The sequence below is a fragment of the Choloepus didactylus genome, chromosome 9 (genome assembly GCF_015220235.1).
Source record: "Choloepus didactylus isolate mChoDid1 chromosome 9, mChoDid1.pri, whole genome shotgun sequence".
Taxonomy (NCBI): Eukaryota; Metazoa; Chordata; class Mammalia; order Pilosa; family Megalonychidae; genus Choloepus; species Choloepus didactylus.
The window spans coordinates 67,636,571-67,654,381 of NC_051315.1; the positions used below are offsets into that span (position 1 = coordinate 67,636,571).

Sequence of the window (17,811 nt, forward strand, 5' to 3'; positions counted from 1 at the left end):
CAGTCTTTCCAGCAGCTCTCTGGAAGGTGGACCACAGAGTGGTAGCCTGGAAACAGCAGGTCTGCCCTCCCCAGCTCACGTTCATTCCTTGGGCAACTGCAGTCTTGCTTCTCTGCCAATCACAACCACTCTTCCCATAACCACAAAAAACTGCCAAATTCAATAACCTCATGGTTCTCATCTTTTTCTATTAGAACTTGACCAACCCATGCTTCATGAAACTTCATGAAACTCTCTTCCTCCTTGATTTCAAAAGCATTTTATTTTTCTCCCCATTTCTTTGATGCTCTCTCAATTTAATATTCTGCCCCCTATTCTGCCTCCTGTCACTAACATTTAGTTTTTAAGTGACTCTTCCTTGAACTCTTCTGGTTTAGTTTTCTTGGGCTGCTATAACAAAATACCACAAATTGGATGGCTTAAAATAATAGAAATTTATTGTCTCACAGTTCTAGAGGCTAGAAGTCGGAAATCTAGGTACTCTCTCTGACGTCTGTAGGAAATAATACGTGCCATGTCCCCCTCCTGACTTCTAGTGGTTTGACAGCAATGCTTGGCCTTCAATCTCTGCCTCAGTTGTCACATGGCCTTCTCTCCCCTGGGTCTCTGTCTTCCCATGGCATTCACCTCCCTGTGTTTCTGTGTCTGTGTCCAAATTTCCCCTTATAAGAACAACAGAGATAGTGGATTAGGGTCCATCCTAATCCAGTTTGGCCTCACCTTAACTAATTCCATCTAAAATGACATTTCAAAATGAGGTCACATTCACAGGATGGGGGTTAGGACTTGAACATCTCTTTTTAGGGGACAGAATTCAATCTATAACATCTTCTTTTTATATTCTAAATTATCTTCTTAACCTATCTCACCCATTAATATGGATCTAATCCTCAAGTACATGTATCGGGTTTGATAATTCACACCACGCACTCAGGACTTTTCTCTAACGGATTATGATTTTTATTATGCCCCTATTCTCCCTGAATAGGACCTCAATAAATCTAGTCACTTCCAGGTAAAGTCATTCAAACTCAGGCAATTCCAAAATTCACCCTCTTCCTTCTTACCCCTGAGTTGATTTGAAGCTCCTAGGCTTATGCAAAGCCACAGCCTCATTGAGGAATGCACATCCTCTTTTCAGGCAAGATGCCCAATCTTCCCAATGTGGTGGGGGTGGAGGTGTATCTGGCCCTCAGTAGTAGGTCCTTCCTTACTTCAGTATTAAGACTGGGGATTGTATCCTGATCCAGCCCCCAGCTTTCTTGGTTCATGCCGCCATTCAAGAATGCATTCCTTGTCACAACCATTACACCCTTTTAATCCACTAGTTCATTCTCTCAGATAATGTCCATGCTCTTCTTGTGAGCACAGAGGTTTGACTGATTCTCTGGCTTGCTTTGGGGAATAGCAGCCAATTCACTGGGCTCTCTTTACCCCGCACTACACACAGCCATCTCAAGATTTTGTAATATATTAGCTTAAGGGTCCAAGTTTGCCAGGGTGAAGCTTAGGAGGGACCCAGAGAGGGGACACTTGGGGACCGGACAGTGCCTTCAGTGATGCAGAGCAACAAATGCTTCCTATGTTTGGAAGAGCAAATTACATGGTATTGACTGATAAAAATTGATTTTTCTATCTGATTTCATAATCTCATCATTTAAATGGTAAACATAATTTTTAAATTTATGTTAAGAGAATTCCCAAGATTTTGCTCTGACCAACTGGAGGTACTTAAATAAATTTAGAATGATATTGGAGCAGTGTAGCAGGCAAGTGAGGAGTGTGGGAGAACACGGTCTTTGAACACAGCCATAATTGGAGATGACTTTATGAGATTTGTTTTGTTTTGTTTTGTTTTAGGAAAATTGTATTAAGTTCAGGCAAATAATGCCAGGTGTGGAGAAAATCTGAAATATAGCAGTACAGTAAGCAGAAGCAAGCAATGGCGAATGTGTAATAGGGATGGAGAAGCAGGTTTACTTTAAGTTATTCATCAAGAAACCAATGGTAGTTCTTTCTAATCCCCTTTTTTTCTCCAAAACTGCTTTGCTGAAAGTTGCAGGAAAGGATGCATGTGAAGACATGGAAAACTACAGTGTAAATGCCGATCAAGTGATGCAAGGGTATTTCATGTTAGTTGGCGAAGTGGAAGCAGTGATTTTTAAAACTCATTGGTCAAATATAAACATTTCTAATTGTATCTGGAAGATACCATTTCTATATTAACTAAAAAGATTTTTTCTCAGTCTTTTAAATTATGACATTCATATATCAAGGATGATTTGAATTTTAAGAGGAGCTGTTTTCTTTTCAAATCAGACCTCTTTAAAAAACTTAATTTGAACAAGTACATTTGACACTTTTCCTGTTTCTAACTTAGGAAATCCAGAAAAGTACGTGACAAAAACTATTTTTTAATTTATCTTTGACATCTGTCCCATTCCATTTTGTTTTGTGTCTTCATTTAACAATAAATGTTCTAAAAAAAAAAAAAGAAAGAAAACAAAAAGATTTTGTAATATAGGACACATCTATGAGGCTTGCTGCACTCCCAGAGCTCCAGATTAAAAGTAGAGGTCCTCTGACTCCCAGGGGCGTGAACGCAGGATATATAACTCCCAGGGTTGAATCTGGACCTGGCATTGTGGGATTGAGAACATCTTCTTGACCAAAAGGGGGACGTGAAATGAAACGAAATAAAGCTTCAGTGGCTGAGAGATTCCAAATGGAGTTGAGAGGTCAGTCTGGTGGACATTCTTATGCACTATATAGATAACACTTTTTAGGTTTTAATGTTTTGGAATAGCTAGAAGTAAATACCTGAAACGACCAAACTCCAACCCAGTAGCCTTGACTCTTGAAGATGATTGTATAACAATGTAGCTTACAAGGGGTGACAGAGTGATTGTGAAAACCTTGTGGATTGCACTCCCTTTATCCAGTGTGTGGATGGATGAGTAGATAAATGGGGACAAAAACTAAATGAAAAATAGGGTGGGATGGGGGGATGATTTGGGCATTCTTTTTTATTTTTATTTTTTATTCTTATTCTGATTCTTTCTGGTATAAGGAAAATGTTCAAAAATAGATTGGGGGTGATGAATGCACAACTATATGATGGTACTGTGAACAGTTGACTGCACACCATGGATGATTGTATGGTATATGAATATATCTCAATAAAACTGAATTTAAAAAAAAAAGTAGAGGTCCTCAAAGTAAGAAGAAAAAAGAACTAACATTTGATGGAATTCTTACATTGTATGAGACATAATTCTAAGCACTTTACTTACTTAATCTTCACAACAACCTTATGAGATAGGCTCTACTATTATTCCATTTTTAAAATGAGGAGAATGAGATTCAGAGACATTAAGATAACTTAGTCAAGGTCACATAGCTGAGCTTATATACAAACTCAGTCAGTTTAGCTCCATTATTTTATCTATTTTATTTAACTATTTTCTATATATTTCTATTTTATTTAACCACTATTTTCATCTCTTGTACCCTTAAGTGACTGGGCTGAATATTTTCCCATTGCCCCTTCACATAAACTCTGCATCTTACTTGTGCTCTGAGATATTAACCTGTATGAACTGCATCAACAGGCTGCCATGACCTTTGGCTTCCTGTTGGGCTCCGCCAATGGGAGACACTGCAGGAGATCAGAAGGAAGGAGGAAGATGTCAGGGTATTTATTCCCCAGTTCCTTCTCTTCCTGGTTGGGACCATGTGGATCCATTTCTCATCAAAGACCACAGCTCCTGTCAGGGCATCCTCTCCACTTAGCTCTCTCTCTCTCTGTCTCCAATTTCTGGTAAAGGCTCAATCTGCCTGACCCTTCAGACAGGGAGTGGTTATAGATTCCCACTGTTACTAGCCCCGGAGTATTGCACCATCCTTTGTTGCTTTCCTTAAGTTTTGCCCACACCTTTGTAAATGGTCCTTTTACTAAACTCTATTCAATTGAATGCCAAGACGCTGTCACAAAAGTACAGCGGTTTTACCCCCACTGAGTGAAAAATCAAAGACTATTTTCTTCACTGCTTCTTCCATGATCATCCTCTTCCTCAAACCTCACCCTCCTTGGGGAGTTGCAATCTTCCTATCTTATGACCTGAAAGAGGGAAAGTTATGAGGCTGACAAGACAGATGAGGTAAACACGTCACATAACATCCAGACTCCCATATAAAATGACTTCCGAATTCTTCCAATCCTTCTACGTCCAGGCTGTAGACCTATATAATTGCTTACTTGCTAGATGTCTCCATCCAGATGTCCCCATCTAGATTCCCACTGGCATCAGAAACTCAGTATTTTCTCAACTTCTTGCTTTCCAATATAGGTGTCCTTTGGTTTCTTTTTCTTGACCAACTGCCCTGTCTAGAACTTTCATTACAATGTTGACTAGAAGGGGTAAAAGCAGGCCTCTTTGTCTCATTCCTGATCTTAGGGGGAAAGCTTTCAGTCTTTCACCATTAAGTATGATGTTAGCTGTGGGTTTTTCACAGAGAGCCTTTATCAAATGGAGAGAGTTCCCTCATTTTCCTAGTTTATTGAGTGTTTTTATCATGAAATGGGTTGAATTTTGTCAAATGCTTTCTCTGCATCAATTGAGATCATTGTGTGGATTTTGTCCTTAATTCTACTGATATGGTATATTATATTGATTGATTTGTGTATGTTGAACCAATCTTGCATTCCTGGGATAAATTCCATTTGGATTATTCCAGGTGGTAAATAATCCCTTTTATATGCTGCTAGGTTTGGTTCACTAGTATTTTGTGGAGGATTTTTGCATCCATATTCATAAAATATATTGGTGTATAATTTTCTTTTCTTGTGATCTCTTTGTTTGGGTTGGTATTGGGGTAATACTGGCCTCATAAAATGAGTAGGGAAGTGTTCCCTCTTCAATTTTTTGAAAGAGTTTGTGAAAAATTTGTTAATTCTCCTTTAAGTATTTGGTGGAAGCTATCTGGTACTGGGCTTTTTGTGGGAAGTCTTTATTAGTAATTCAAAATCTTTAGTTGTTATGGGTAAATGAAGAATATCTATTTCCTCTTGAATCAGTTTTGGTACTTTGTGTCTTTCTAGGGATTTGTCTATTGCATCTAGATCATCTTAATTTGTTGGCAAATTCCCTTATAACGTTCTTTATTTCTGTAAGGGTGGCAGCAATGTTCCCTCTTTCATTTCTGATTTTAGGATTTTGAGTTTCTTTTCTAGCTAAAGGGTGACCAGTTTTGTTGGTCTTTTAAAAGAATTTGGTTTCATTTATTTTCTCTATGATTTTCTATTCTTTATTTCATTTATTTTTCTCTAAGCTTTATTGTTTCATTCCTTCTGCTTGCTCTGGGTTCAAAAGTTCTTCTTTTTGTGGTTTCTTAGGGTGGAAGCTTAGGTTATTGATTTGAGATCTTTTTTAATGCAGATATTTACAGCTTTAAATTTCCCTCTGAGCACTGCTTTTACGACATCTCTTAAGTTTTAGTAAGTTGTGTTTCCATTTTCAATTATCTCAAAGTATTTTCTCATTTCCCTTCTTGGCAAATTTCTTGAAACAGACATCTAAACACACCACCTCCATTATTCCTCTCCCACTCATTTTTCAATCCACTCCAATTTGTCCTGTCCTCCACAACTCCTCTGAAATAGCTATCATTAAAATCACCAGTGACCCCATGCCACTAAGTCATGGCCATGGCCATCTTACTTGAGCTCAACAGCATTTGACACTGATGAGCACCTCCTATTTTGGCCCCTTTACTAGGCTTCCATGAGACAGCACTCCTCTGCTTTTCTTTTTCCCACTTTACTTAGTCTCTTTGGCAGGATCATTTTTTCCATCTCACCATTACTTTTTTAGTTCTTAAAGATGTGATCCTAGGAATTACTATCTCGCTCTCTTTTCTTTCTAGGAAATTTTATTCACAGCACTGGATTAAATTACCATCTACATGCCTAAAATTCCCAAATTTATACTTCTAACCTAGATTACCCTTTTGAGCCCTAGATCTATGCATACCCAACTGCCTACTCAACTTAGTAGGCATCTACTTTTCACTTAGATGTCTCAAAATCACCTCAAATACCAAGGCAGAACTCACAATTGACCCCCCTCAATAACTTATGCCTCTTCTGAAAGGAATGTGTTCTTGGTGAAGGCACTGCATTTCAAATAGGGACTGAATTCAAAAGCCTAGGAGTCATGCCTCATACCCATAACATCACGGTGTCCTATTTATTTTACCATCTAAGCTTCTCTCAACATTTCTATTTCACTTCATCATCACTGCCCACCCTTCATCTCTACCCAAGTCCCAGCCACCCTCATGGCTCTTCCATAGATTCCTACTCCCTAAAGGATCTAGAATTCAAAACTCTTCACAATCTGGTCTAAATTTATCTTCCAGCACTACCTTCCTCCTCTTCTCTTGTATCTTCACCACAATAGATTATTCATTCCCAAACACAATGACGTTTCATACCTTTGCTGTTGTTAATTATTATTACCTCCTTCTAGAATGTTCTTGCCTACTTTTCCCATTTGTCAAATTCTACTTATTTTAGAAGGTCCAACTAAAATATCATCTCAATGTAATCTTCCTGGAATTTCTTTCACACTACCATTTTTCTCTACCTCTCCCCTACTCTGCCAAACAAAATAACTGTTACTTTATCATGCTTTCATAACTCTTTGCACATACCATTAATATAGCACTTTTATTACTATCATTCATTTTATCAGTATTTATAACCTTGAATAGATTGTGAATTTCTTGATGACTGAGACAATGACTTACTCAACTTTGTAACCTTCTGTCACTTGGGACAGGATCTAGGCACAAAGTAGGCACCTCAATAAATATTTCCACACATATCTTCAAAATTCGTTCTTTTACAAGTGAACAGATCCCAACTGGATCTATCTTAAGCAGAAAAAGGAAATTTGTTTGTCTACATAATAGAAAGTACTGAGGTAGCACTACTTACAGTTAGGGTTGGATTTGAGCTTCAAGTCAGTCATAAAAACCCCTTCCCTGCCCATCTTTTTATCTTGGCTCTCCTTCATGTGTTTTTCATTTTCAAGCACCACAGTAACTCCAAACCTTCATCATCCAAGGTGAAAGTTCAATTGTGTAGAGAGAGCTTCTTTCCACCAAGTGCCCCCAAATCTGGACTTGGCTCTCATCCCAAAATGGGTCACCTGGTCATTCTTGAACCAATCCTTGTGACCAAAGGAAACTAATCCTCTGATAGCCAGGCCTGAGTCACAGACCCATCTTGGGAGCTTGGGGTGAAACATGAATTCAATAAAGATTAAGAATGAAAGATACGGTAGCTCTCCAGGGTAAAATCAAGGCTCTATTACCAAGATGCTGAGTACCCAAAATAATAGGTGTTCACAAAAATTTTATAAAGACACTCAGGGAAATTTTTATCATTAACCTTCCCTTCAGATAGAATTCTTTGTGTGAAAACCTCACTTTTTTGAAATATAAAATCTGAAATCTATCCCTAAAAATACTTCTGGGTTCTTAAGAGCATTAGGTTGATATTATTGAACATCCAGCACAATGCCTAGCACATACTGGCTGCTCAAGCAATATATGTTGAATAAATAAAAGAATGAATTAGTAAATAACATAGTCTTTAAAATATTATATAAGAGAAAATATAGATAATATCATAAATAAATACATACGTTAACCAGGACAAGAAATACAGATATCTACTTTAAAGTGCAATTCATTATTTAACAGACATACAAGTTGTGTTTGCTTAAAGAAACACTGGTAGATTTTCCCCATCCTCTTTCCTGTTTCTTTCCTTTTAAAAAGAAAAGTTCAAAACATGGGCCATTGCTTGAAATTCTTGTCTTTACTTACTAAAATCAACTGTAATATGATCATATATGAAATCAAGCTGTATTTTCAACTTACAGCTGTGTTATAGCATCTGCAACCATGATGAAATCAGAGCATGGCCCAAAATGATTCTGCAGAAATGCTGACTACCAAGTATGGAGTACTGTCAGAGCTCAAAGCACTAATGCTATTTGGCCTTAAAGGGCAGAAGTTTGCCTTATTAATATCTCTGGCAGTCCTACTCTACAAAAGGAGTTTGATTTCATGACTGCACTAATGCTTATGAAGTCACCAAGACAGTTAGAAAAGGCCATCAGATCAAGGAATTTATTAGATACAATGTCAAATCTATGGACAGAGAGTGAACTCCTGGATTCCCGAGTCAATGTTTTATTCATTTTCCTGTCATTCTGAAACAGGACACAGTATCTGACACAACAAAATTTTCTCAACAAGTAATTCTTGAATTGAATAGATACATATGTATGCACACATACACACATATATGTGCCCTTATGGTTTAATATGTTTCTTCAGCATATTCTACCTGCTGTTAAGCTTTCTTTTAGGCACAATTGCTTAGCAAGGGAGGATGTGGTACCAGTCTCCTTTATGTACACGCAGCTACCAGGGAGCTTAGGGGGCAGAGGTGGGGTGGGGTAGACAAAGTACTAACTTTTAGATTATACCATATTTTCTTGCTTTGACAAAGAATAGGGGAGGGGCAGAAAACTTCTTTCTGAAGCTATACCATTTAGAAAGCTAATGAATGTAATAGAAATTTTTTAAAATGCTTAACTTACCTGTACTTTTAATTCTTTTCCATCTTGGTTTTATGATACTTTAGGGAAAAGTTTGTAGCACAATATTAGCTTCAGGTTTTTTTATTGGAAAACTCTCTTATTGTCTAAGAAGTAATTTACATGTCTAAACGAATTAATTTAAGGCTTTGCTAAGAGCACCATTTAAATACATTGATATTTAATTCAATATCTTTTAAATGTTTACATTATAATTCAGTAACTATAACCCAAATAATCGAGTAGGAAATTAAGGTTCTGAGAGCAAACAACTCTAGGTAGTAAAATATGGAACCCACAAAATAGGAGATAGAGCGAGTTCAAGATTTTGAGATTTGAAAGGTTTAATGAGAAGGAATGTCTCCCATAAATGTTGCAAAGGGGAGCTGATAATTTCAGAGTGTTCCATAACTATATTTTGATTTGATCTAAGCCCATAAAGTGGGAAGGACTATCCCTTAATCCTTATTTACCTGTTTTTCTTGAGGGATTTTCCTTCATTCAATTATAGTAATCACATATTTTTGGACCTGTGTACTTAAAACTCCTCCCTACTATGAGAACATGAAGGACTAGAACATTCAGGTCATTTTTAAATTCCAAATCTACAAATTCTAATCAGCTCTCACCTGAATCACCATAAAAATTTCTCCATCAGTCTTTGTGCATCCAGTGTCTCCCCACTGAGATCTCCCCTCCACTCTGCCACCATTTTCTTCCTAGATCTGATCCTGTACTCTCCTAGTAAGTGTCTTCAGCAGCTCCCTATTGCCTTCAGGTCAGACCATGCTGGCCCCTTCAGTCTGGCCCTAAAATATTTCCACTTTCATCTTTCACTGTGGCCCTTGTACAACAGAACTGATGAAGTGAAACATGAAGCCAGCCAATATCTCCTTTCCTTGTACTTGTTAATAAAAAAAGGCATTGCCATGACAGGTAATCAAGCTTTTCAGACTAGCCTTTGCATTGGAAATATTTCCTCTTTTTCAATTATTTACTACCGTTTTAGAAAAGTTTCCCATAATACCAAACCTGCTACTTCTGGCACTTAAATCAAACTCGCAATTATTTCCTAAATACCCAATACCCAGCTTTGGTATTATTCCCTGGAAATGGGAAGAGGATGAAAAAGTGCCATTTGAGTGTTGAAATATGAATAAATATGAACAAAAAAAAATGAAATCTTGATTCTTCAGGGTCTTGCTAGAAGTGGCAGGGTAATCTAAGAGCTGGAGAGAAGAGTCAAGACTAAGGTGACCCAACTCTTCTCCCATAAGTGTGACCCATCTGGCTCAGCCACCCAAGTCTCCTGCCCCTATTCTGGATGGCTGCTCCCTCCTCCCGGTTGAGCCGTGTGCACCAACCCATAGGGGCTCAGCTCCATATCCTGTTTTCCTCTTAGCCCTCCAGCAGGAGTGCACACTCTCTGGGGTTTGGAGACCCCTACTTGGAGAGATCATTTTTTAGTTAGCTGAGAATCCCAGTTTGCAGGGCAAAATGTTCACGAGCACTAATACAATGTCAGTAAGTTCAAAACTAAATGAATATTAGTAATTAAGTTAATCTCGAGAAATGGAGACTACTGTACTTTAAATAACCTGAGGTCATTAAAAGACCACATCAGTATTTTGAAGCCTGCTAGGATGAACTTGAAGCTTCATCTGTACAGGAACAAGACTCTCGCTTCAATTCATAATTCCTATGAGGCAGCTTCTGTGGTTTGCATTCCATTTCTTTTAACATTTGTATGCTTGACGTTTTCTTGGATTTCTTTTACACGTAATCTCAATTAAATTACTTCAGGAGGCTGGTATGGGCAAACGTGGGAGTGAGGGAAGGGAGTATTAATTTTGTAGTTGAATAAATTCCATTTAGAAATTTATAAACCCTTTTTTCCCCCTCTCTCACATCATGTTCACGGCACAGAAATCATAGTGCACAGTGTCGCTTTTCTTCCAAGTCTGTTCCTTTGCAGAAATCTAAAGAGAGCAATAAGATTTGTAAATATGTAACTGCTTTTTGAGTAATAATCCTGTTTTTATTCAAGTTATCTACTTAATAAACCAACGTTCCAGGATAAATATGATTATAATAAGCAAAATATACTCCCTGACAAGAAATAGGAATGAATCACCATTTACAAGTTTGATAGACTACGTGTAGACTGTTCACTTTGTCAGTGTGTGATCTGGCATTTAAAACTTTAGACTTTCCATTGCTCAACTTAAAGCCTATTCTTTCAGATTTAAATTGATCAATTATGTGCAATTCAACAGCCATCTCACAATGTCATTATATATTTGTTTTACTAGTCATAAAATAACTAGTGTTCCTGAAGATAATTTTTCTGATAAATTTGAAAAGATATATTAGAGGCCAATTTATTTTTTAAACAAGTTCCCTCAGTGCATGCAATAGATAGCCCAAATATGCTTGTTGAGTGAAAAGGCCTGCAACCAAGCAGGTTGGCAAGCACCCATTAGCAGCTACACAATGTCTATCTTGCAGGTAATCAGTAGCCATAACCAACACGTGGATAAGGGGACAAACAGGTCAGAAAAGAAAAATATATAGTCTTTGCTTTAGTCCCAGTTTCCATCCTGGGGAAGCCCAGGTCAAAGGCAGAAGCAGCAACTGGAGTTAAAAGGAGTTAAAAGCTGTGGGGCCCAACCCTCCCTCTACTTGGAAAGGAAAGAAATCTGATCCCACAAACACTCATAGGGAATCTACTACAGTCACTGTGTAGGAAAATCATAGACTTGGCCAAGGGCAGAAGAGCTAGAAGGAGCCTTCGACTAGTGCAAGGCCCAGAATCATTTTGGGAAACCTGGATGAAACCCAAATGCTGGTGCCTCTGATTAGCATGACCTAAATCCTAAAGAGGCTCCATGAACTGATTGGGATCCTGTAAGTATCCACAGAGGATCGTGGAGAGTCTGGAGCCTTAACTGGTCTCTGAACCTTAGCTGGAAAAGCCCCAGAACTTTCACAACAAAGAGAGTCCAGCATTGCAGCTCCCTGGCCAGGCTCACCTGCTGTTGGGATTTATACTCAACACAGGCTAATCCACTGATTCTCACATTTTTCATCCTTAAGAACACCTTTTATTTCTTTCCCTTATGAACACCATGTTTTAAAAGTTTCACCTATCTCCCAACTTTCTATTAACTGATCATTTGTTTCTCATTTTTTATTTATCAGAGACATTTATAAGTACCAATAAGGGCTTCTGCTAAGAGTAGTCATACAATTCCTGCTGAAAGACATAAAAAAATCATGTTTTATTTAATCTGTGTAGCCTTGTCCTGGGTAGGCATGTTATTTCTACTGGTCTTTTAAAATCATTTAAATTATTCATGGGCCCTTCCTCCTCCAACTCTTATTGCTAATATTCAGATTATTAGGGGGCAGAAGTCCCTACAATAAGAATCACTTGGGCTAAAATAGCTCAAATTTGTTTAGGTCCAGAAAACCAGAGTAGTTCAGATGTAGTGAATGTCATTGTGAAGCATAATTTTACTGTGTTGATCTAGGTACAAAATTTTCAAGGCAGTGCTTTTGCCTTTGGTGCAAAGATTGAGTACCTCAAGTTGACTTCTTAGACCACAGCAAGTTCAAGGTTGCATCTGTTCAGAGGTATGAGACAACACGTCACAGGCAGCACTTATAGACCACACAAACCCATTGCTCCTCCACTCCTTTCACACTCTTGGCAGGGTCCTGCCCTCATCTCTGCCACCTGAAGGCTATGTCCTGGGATCCTCTGGCAGCTCTGTTAGGGGCAGGCTGTTGGGGCATTCCAATGGAACAAAGTTGAGATTTGGAGCCAGAAGACCTGGGATTGAGTCTTGGCCCTGATCTTAACACTTACCAGAAAAGTGACATCAAGCAAACAATTAACATTGGCTAAAAGGAAGCAATAAGGATCTCAGCCTGATCTCCTACCTCAAGGGGACGTCAGAAAACCAAAAGACCAAAGGGACTGGCCATTCAACACAGAAGCCAGATCAGCTATTAACCTGCTCCATTTGGTGTCCTGGAACATCAAATCACTTGTCAGCATATTTTATCTCTCTTTTATGGAATTGAGCTTTGTTTTTTTCCTGGCACTCTTTTGGGGAATTCAGTTCCTTCTGTAGATCTCTCTGTATTTTTTTTTTTTTTTTTTTTTTTTTTTTTTTTTTTTTTTTTTTTTTGTGTTTTTTTTTTTTTTTTTTTTTTTTTTTTGTGTATTTTCTCTTAATTTAATTTCATCGAGAACCACAGAAAAATATTGGTGGGATGTCATTTGAGAGACATAGGAAGACATCAACAGAGTAAAAAGGCAAGTGCACATTTTACTAGGCAAATTGAAGTCTGAAAAATATTAGTGAGTCTAGAGCCAAAAAAAAAAATTTTTTTTTTTTTTTTTTTTTTTTACTATTTTTTTACTTGCTCTCCCAGAACATACTTGGTCTGTTTGAGCTTGGTTGTATTATACTACTTGTGTGACAACGTCAGTGTCCCAGCCTGTCATTTCACATTCTGCTAGTGACACCCAGATCTATTTTTCATTTGGGTTCTAGAAAATCTGTCACTCTACTTCCATCATTTGATGCCATGGACAGAAAGCCACCAATATGCCCTTGATGCAGTTTAAACAAGGCATCTTGCAACCCATTCCTCAATCACTTCTGAACTGCTTACAGATCTCCCCTAATGTGAAAATTGCTGAGAAAGACAGGTTCCTGAAGCGTCCCTATCACAAATCCTCTCCCATGGATGAGTGGATATTTGAAAAGTGCCTTGTATTAGTTAGGGTTCTCCTTGGAAACAGAATCAATGAGCGATGTCTTTGATTATCAAATTGTAAAAGTGACTCACGCAACTGCGGGAGCGCACGAGTCCAAATTCTGCAGAGCCATCAACAAGCTGTCAACTCCAAGAAAGACGTCCGACGAACTCTTCGGGAAACAAACCGACAACTTTGACGAACTCCTCAGGAAACGAACCGGCAACTTTGACGAACTCCTCAGGAAACGAACCGACAACTTTGACGAACTCCTCAGGAAACGAACTGGCAACTTCGACAAGCTCCCCAGGAAATGCTTCACTGAGCAGCTGAAGAAGTGAAGGTTCTCTAACTGTCCGGCTTACAAGCCTCCAACTGATCACCCGGACCAAATCCAGCCAATTGCATTCTCTCACTGTGGAAGCACGCCCCTTGATGAGTCATCAGTCAGCTGCAGTCAATTGACTGATGATCCGACAAACCAGCTCGTTGGATTATTAACCAGCCTCAAATATCCTCACAGCAATCATCAGGCCAGTGCCACCTAGCTAAGGTGACACATGAACCCAACCATCACATGCCTTTAATTGGAAAGTTATTTGTTTATTCCCAGGGCATTAAAAATTAAGGAATACTTTTATTAAATTATTTTGTATTTTGAACACACATCTGATATTCCTGGGAGCTGCAATTTTCTGAGAGTTTTGGCTGCTGGGAAGACTGCTAGGAGATTAAGAGCTAATTGCCAGGCCCCTAAAGTGTTTCTGAGCATCTTTTTACACATTTTTACAGAGGGAAGCTGTGGATATTTTCACAGCACTATAACTGGAGTAACCATACATGACAGTTTGCTTGGTACCATCCTGGCTTATGCCTGCTGACCCATCATCTCCTTTCACTCATAAGTGTCCTCATTTAGATGATAACTTATATGGTTAGCTACCTCTAATATACTTAGCAATAAAAACCAACCCGGAGGGCGCGCCAGCCTTCCGCGTGTTTGGCTGGACGCCCCATCTTGCAAGATCGTAAATAAATTCTTTTCTCCTCCAGAACCGAGAGAGTGTTTATTCCCTTACAGGTACCACTTTATTTCCGACAACTTGGGGGCTCGTCCGGGATCCAAAGCTTCGGAGGGGGACCCCCGAGGTGGACAAAGGGAAGGCGCGCCCCGCTGATTGAGCGGTCTCGGACTCCGCCATTGGGGGCCCATCTCCGGCAGCTAAAGGGCCCGAGACCAGATGCTTGGATCTGCCCGTTGTGGATGAGAAAAGGGGGAAAAAGAAAAGGCCTGCCTCTGGTTAACCAGGCAACTCCGTGCACGGACCAAGGTAAGGAAAGAAATATTATATTACCTTGGTGGTTAAAGCATTCTGAAAGTCTGGGGCTGATCCTGAGGGAAAGATGCCCAAACAAGACTCAGAATGGGGACATTCTGATGAGCCTAGAGCTGATCCTAAGGGAAAGATGCTCAGGCAAGACTCAGAATGGGGAATAGAGGCAGTCAGCCGGCTGGGAATAAAGGGAAGGGGGTACCTTTAGGGTCCCCGGGGAACATTCCTCTAAATAATCCATTGGGAAACATGTTAAAACATTGGGCTAAAAGTAATTGGACCAAGGGAAAGGGTAAAAGAAAATGATCAAATATTATTGTTATGTTTAGACAAAAAAAAAAAAAAAAAAAAGTCATTTTGCTGCCAAATATATTCTGGCCAAAATATAAGGCAGATAAGAGTTGGCTTTGTGCTGACCTCGTGTGTCATGTTAATAAAAATAAACCTTTTTCCAAGGCAGAATTGAACTGTGCCATGTGGTGGCTGCAGGGAAAAAAGAAACTAAAACCTGGGATAAGCATTCCCCCACCTTATGGTTTCCCCTCCCCCACTGGGGCGGGAACCATTAAAGCCTGGGGTTTTGGTGGAAGCAGTCTATGCCCCCAGGCAATTGGAGAGCCAGTTAATGCTGACTGCTCCAGTAATTACAACCCACCAAAAGTTAAGAAAAAAAAAAAAATGGAGAGATTTCCAAAAGTTTCTGTTTCTAAAGGCTCTTAAAGAAAGAAAGGTAAGAATCATTAATAAAAAGCCTAGCAAGGCTAGCTGAATAACAATTAACTTGATTCTTAAACTCTGGTTTATGTAAATATCCCTTTCTTGGGAGAAGAAAGGGAAATGGGAAAGAGGGCGGCTATGAGAGAAAGAGAGAGACTGCATCCACCTAAAATAAAATTGGCTGTACCCATATCCCCAAAGAATGATGAAAGTTGAGGTCTGAAGTCAAGTGGTTTCAGGCTGGGAGAGTGGAGTGGCCCACATGCATGAAAAGGGTGAGTTTGCCCTGGGGGTTGAGGGTGGGCCTTCCGCCTCAATGCTCTAGAAAAGTTTTGCCGCCTCAGGACCCAGAGGGTGGAGCACATTCCCAGGGGACTGTGAAAAGCCTGGCTGCCACCCCACTGTTCAGAGAAGGTAGAGCCTTTACCCCGAAGAGGCAGAGTCTGGGTGGCACCCCGATGTTTAAGAAGGGTGAGGCCAAAAAGGTAATCTCCCCAACATCACCCCAGACTTTGAAAAGAAAAGGGCTGCCACAAAAGCCTCTAAAAAGGGTTGGACTCCCACTCCCTCAAGCCCCAAGAATACAATGTCATTCTGTTAATAACTCAGACTTTAAAAGGTCAGTTATATAAAGGAATTTTAGCCTAATATTCAGAGAAGATCCAAAAATCGATGAATGGCTGAATAAGCCATTAGAGGAAATATTCAGAGAATCAACAAGCCAGGGAGGAAACAGACAAAAGTGAGATAGAGAAGTAATTGGAGCAGTTTAAAAAAAAAAAAAAAAAAAAAGGAGGAAGGAAATTTGTAGCATGGGGTTTGTGTGATTCTCTATTCATATACTTATGTGGGGCTAAACAGGTATTAATAAATACATTTACATATTTTAGTGTGCTGTGTAATTAAGTCTAAGGCATGTGGAAGCTACATTTAAAGTCCCTTAATGTGTGTATCAGGGTATATAGAAAGTTATATGCACATTTTTTAGGACTGTATTTGGATGCATTCTGAGAGTTAAAACTTCATGAATCTAATGGGAGTTTAAGTTGTATGTTTACACAGGAATGTGGGATAGTTGTATTTGTATGTAATAAAAGCATGTAATACAATTACGTAGGAGTCTTTCAAACTGTGAAAGTTTGTCAGTGTGTAATTTAAAGCTTGGCAAAAATTTCCTGTGTACTCATCTATAGTAAACTGAAGCTATTTCTTTGTGTCTTTATAGCGTATACTAGTTTGTGTGTACTCTAAAGCTGGGCAATTGGGTGCAGTTTCACAATAGTGTGAAAAATAAAAAAAAAAAAAAAGGTGAGAAAAACTGTGTAAAAGTTTTCTATGTATGTGTAACAGTAGTGTATTGGCTATACATGCTTGTAAATGGGAATGTATGTCTGTTTCGTATGGTTATGAGTGTGTATATAAGTTATATGTGTCTGTATTCCAGATATATGAGACTGTGTATTCTTGTAAAAAGCAGAATAATTTTTCTGATATATTTTGGGCAAAAGCAAAAGGTCCATACTCAAAGTGCAAGTAAATGTTCCTATAAAAGGGTTTAAGGTTCACTAAAGCTGAATTAAACAAACTTAGAACAGTGAATGGTTCATATCTCTTCCCAGGTCTCCATTTGGTAATGCCAGGTTGCTATCTTAACATTAAGTCTAATAGGAATAAAGACACCACATATATTGTCAAATACTACACACCAAGGCTTGTCCTCCTCTCCCTGGAGAGTGGGTTTTTACTCATCTAACAGCAAAACTTGTGTGTATGTTCAAGGTATGCATATATGTGAATCACGTATATTCAAGCATCACTAAACTAGGTGTACTAAAAACTGAATTTTAATTTAGCATTTAAGAGTGGTAAGCCTTTTTGTGTTCATTAATCTTAGGTTATTGTAAATTATTGTTGTCCTTTAGTCTAATTGTTCTAGCCTGAAATATTGGTAAGTTCTTGCTGCTCTTCATGCACATGACTTCAGGAGTGTCTGTACCTAAAGCAGGTATTAGCAGTTTTACACTAGGGGAGTCATTAGAGGGGTGCAAGCCATGTGTAATTTAGTACTTAGGCAATTACAAGGTGTAGGCCTTTGGTTTTTGGTTTGCCTTTCCCCAGGAGGACTGGAGAGCTCCCCTCCCTAGACACAAAAGATCTTTTTCTTAAGAATTATATACTGGCCTTGTCTTCTACTTTATCATCTCTCAGGCACCGTGGACTGCTGGCTCAGACCCTGCCTCTTGAATTTGCTGCCCATTGACATCAGCCTGGCAGCTGGGTTCTGATCCAGTCGTGGAAAGAATCCAAACTTCAA

The 17,811-nt window shown here is 38.9% G+C and overlaps 1 protein-coding gene and 1 long non-coding RNA gene across 2 annotated transcripts in view; both read right to left on the minus strand.

Moving 5' to 3' along the window:
• PDE11A (phosphodiesterase 11A) overlaps positions 1-17,811 on the minus strand; it is a 457,660-nt gene that overhangs the window by 297,196 nt on the left and 142,653 nt on the right. The gene's annotated exons all lie outside the window — the stretch shown is intronic.
• On the minus strand, positions 9,518-13,562 carry LOC119544017. Its single transcript, XR_005218720.1, has 3 exons — positions 13,544-13,562; positions 10,584-10,654; positions 9,518-10,482 (listed from the first exon to the last, which is right to left on the minus strand). It is a non-coding gene; the product is annotated as an uncharacterized LOC119544017 (long non-coding RNA).